The sequence below is a fragment of the Podarcis erhardii genome (genome assembly GCF_964252035.2).
Source record: "Podarcis erhardii genome assembly, chromosome: 3".
In the NCBI taxonomy this organism is placed as follows: Eukaryota; Metazoa; Chordata; class Lepidosauria; order Squamata; family Lacertidae; genus Podarcis; species Podarcis erhardii.
Window position 1 is genome coordinate 106,372,272 of NC_138507.1, and position 3,997 is coordinate 106,376,268.

Consider the following 3,997-nt stretch of genomic DNA (forward strand, 5'->3'; position numbering starts at 1 on the left):
AGGTGGGACGCGCTCACAAAATGGCGCCGAGCAGAGGAGGAGCAGGAGGTGGCGGCGGGAAAGGGGAGGGGAGGGGGAAGGGCCAGCGGAGCTTCTCTGTTGGCGCCTCACGGGTCGCCTGCCATCGAGGCGAGGGCTTGGCCGCGCGCTCTGCTGAGCCCCGCCGCTGTCGTCATCGCCTAGCTTTAGGGGGGAGGGGGCTGGCTTCCCTTCTCAGCATTGGCCCGCGAGGGTAGATGGGGAGGCGTCCATTGGGTGGGCTTGCTGCCTATCCAGGGCGCGTTCGAAATGCAAAAGAGCGGATAGCCCCTTTCTCTTGCGCGCGCGTGCGCGTCGCGCAACCGCTCCTGTTATTTATAAAACGGGCGCGCGTCCGCTTCTCTCGCCGTCTCCTGCTTCCCTAAGCGCAGAGATAGCGGAGGGGGGGGGGCAGTTTGTGTTTGTGTGTATATACACACACACACAGTATCCTATACGTGTGTATATTATGTGTACCGCTTGATTGAGCGTCTAATAAATCGCCTCATTTATTTCACTGGCTTCGAGGGTGGAATCCAGCCAAGTTTTACTCAAGAGTACACCCATTGAAATTAACGAGCATGACTCAGGTTCATTAATTTCAATACGTCTGAGTAAAACGTTTGGCTGCCAACCGTGCTCCCCTAAAAATCTCTAAATGTTGGCTCGTTATCAACCTTTTAAAAATTATTTTAGAAATGGCCAAATAGCTCCTTAGATGTGCTTTAAATTGATAGCAAGGATCTGCCCAGTGCATATACAGCCTCCGGCTGAATTCAGAGACATTTACTTTCCAGATCCCAGTTGGGAATGGGAAAGGACCTGCAGAAAACTTTAGATTAGAATATCACTTCCTCAAGACTTTTGAAGCAAAGGTTGTGAGCCGGAAACTCAGCAGAAAGCCACTTGAAGGATTGTGCATGAACATTATGCAAATATATGCAGCACCGAGGAGGTTCTGCATCTACAAGTTTTAAAATGTATGCAATACATTTATTTTCAATTTTTTCTTAGTCACAAATATATTCTTTCTTTGGCGATGTAAGATTGTCTTCCATGAATATGGTCTTAACAGCGAGTCTGTAGTCACAAATATATTACCGTATAGTCATAAGATGCCTAGCAGACAGACTTGCTTTCTCATGTACCACCTGCCATGCATGACCAGTTACATTGCCCTTTTGACTATCTGAATTCCTAACAGAAAAGTTTAACATAAACGTTTTTAAACAGCACAAGCTAAGTCTGTGTGAATTAACTTTAATAAAACATCCTGTTATACGGTTGCTACTTTGCTTGTAAATACATGTCAGTTTCTGGTCTTTACTAATAAAGTGAAGAAAACAATAAAACCAAGGAACATAAAATCAAATGTATGTCTTTTGCTGTCTTTTAAGCTGTTGTCACCCACAAGGGGGCCTTGAGAGGAGGAAGGGTTGAAATAACTTTTATATTTTATGTTACGGATAGGTAGCCGTGTTGGTCTGCCATGGTCAAAACAAAATAAAAAAATTCCTTCCAGTAGCACCTTAAAGACCAACTGAGTTAGTTCTAGGTATTAGCTTTCGTGTGCATGCACACTTCTTCAGATACCATATTTTATATTTTATGTTGCCCTAAATACACTGTAGCCTTTAGCGCGCGCGCGCGCACACACACACACACACACACACACACAGAGCAAACCTTTTCTAAGAGTTCTTTCAGACAGGTATTTCTTGTGGTTTTGATTTTCTTCATGCATTTTTTTTGCAACGTTCAGAAAACATTAGCATCAAAAAGGCAGCCCATATCCCTTCCCCTTTTAAATCTGAATTTACCCATTCCATTTAAAAGTCGATGTTAAAAAAACACACCTGCTGCCAACTGTTCTTTTGTGATATTCAAACAACCTTTTAGTAATAATACATTCCTGTCTGGATTAAGCATCTTAACTCTTCAAATATAGAACATAACCTTTCCCCCACCCCACACTCTTCCCATACCCAGAAAGAAGGTGGGACGCCATCTTATAATTTTAGGCACCAAAAGCTCTTGAGTTGGCCTTGAGCGACAGACTCAAGACACAACAATCCTAGATAAGTTTATCTGAAGGCGAGGCAGCTATCTCTCCTTTCCCTTATTGTTCTCAATAGACCCGCCTGTTCTTCCATGCCATCTCTTATGCCTGGAATTTTTATGAGAGTACTTAGGGTAATGCCACTGTCCTCCTTTCTTTTTCTCTCCTTCCCTCCTTTCAAACCTTACTTTTTCCGTGATTCCTTCACCCTCACTGTTAGGTGATTGAAACAACAATTCCTTCCAGTAGCACCTTAGAGACCAACTAAGTTAGTTATTGGTATGAGCATATCCAAGGGTGGTACAAGCTGGTAAATTAAAGCTGACTTGGAGTAGTTTTACAACTACAGTGGTACCTCTGTACTTAATTCGTTCTGGAGGTTCGTTCTTAACCTAAAACTGTTCTTAACCTGAAGCACCACTTTAGCTAATGGGGCCTCCTGCTGCCACTGTGCTGCCGGAGCACGATTTCTGTTCTCATCCTGAAGCAAAGTTCTTAACCTGAAGCACTATTTCTGGGTTAGCGGAGTCAGTAATCTGAAGTGTATGTAACCTGAAGCGTATGTAACCCGAAGTATAGTGGTGCCTCGCAAGACGAAAAGAATCCGTTCCGCGAGTCTCTTCGTCTAGCGGTTTTTTTCGTCTTGCGAAGCAAGCCCATTGACGGCTTAGCGGATTAGCGCTATTAGCGGCTTTTAGCGGCTTAGCGGATAAGTAGATAAGCGGCTTAGCGGCTTAGAAAAAGGGGGGGAAAGGGAAAAAAAACTCGGAGGAACTCGCAAGACATTTTCGTCTTGCGAAGCAAGCCCATAGTAAATTCGTTTTGCGAAGCACCTCCAAAACGGAAAACCCTTTCGTCTAACGGGTTTTCCGTCTTGCGAGGCATTCGTCTTGCGGGGCACCACTGTACCACTGTAACCCACTTTCCCCAAAGATCAGACTTTTTGCAATCAGAAAAGTAACTGGAAAATGCACTCAAAAGTGTGGAATAACTCTTGCTTTGGCCCAAAGTGGTCTAACCTCCCCACAAACAAATCAGAGGCAATTCTCATGAAGTAGCCATTGTTGTTGAATGCTCCTACAAGAAAAACAGGATGCTCAAATAAACACACCACCTGGAAGCACCCTATGTGACATTTTGTGGCAGGTTCTGCTAAACGCTATGAACTATCATAATCGGAGGGACGCGGGTGGCGCTGTGGTCTAAACCACTGAGCCTCTTGGGCTTGCCAATCAGAAGGTCGGTGGCTTGAATCCCCTTGATGGGGTGAGCTCCCATTGCTTGGTCCCAGCTCCTGGCAACCTAGCAGTTCGAAAGCACGCCAAAAAGTGCAAGTAGATTAATAGGTACCACTCCGGCAGGAAGGTAAACGGCGTTTCCATGCGCTGCTCTGGTTTTGGTGTTCCGTTGCACCAGAAGCGGCTTAGTCATGCTGGCCACATGACCTGGAAAAACTGTCTGTGGACAAACATCGGCTCCCTTGGCCAGTAAAGCGAGATGAGCACCGCAACCCCAGAGTCGTCTGCAACTGGACTTAACTGTCCGGGGTCCTTTACCTTTACCTTTATCATAATTGGAGTTTGTTATTTTCTCCTTATCCACCAGGTGGCATATAGGAGCTATATATTACCTATCTTTTCTTTTCTTTTTTGTTGGTGACTAGGAATGGGTGAATGTCAACTTTGGTTTCTCTGAGTTTCTCATTTTTCCAGCCTCAAATTCAGCCCTTCACATTTCTACATTTGTTTGTGATTTTTGTTTTAAGCCCTTATGAAAATTCTACTGAGATATTCTCCTAATATACATACTTTTTTTTGGCCAGCAATTTTGCCTCATATGCACATTTGTGCAAAACAGTTTCCCCTAGTACAATGCGTTTTTAAATTTTAGTTTCACTACCATACGTTACTTTAATGCATA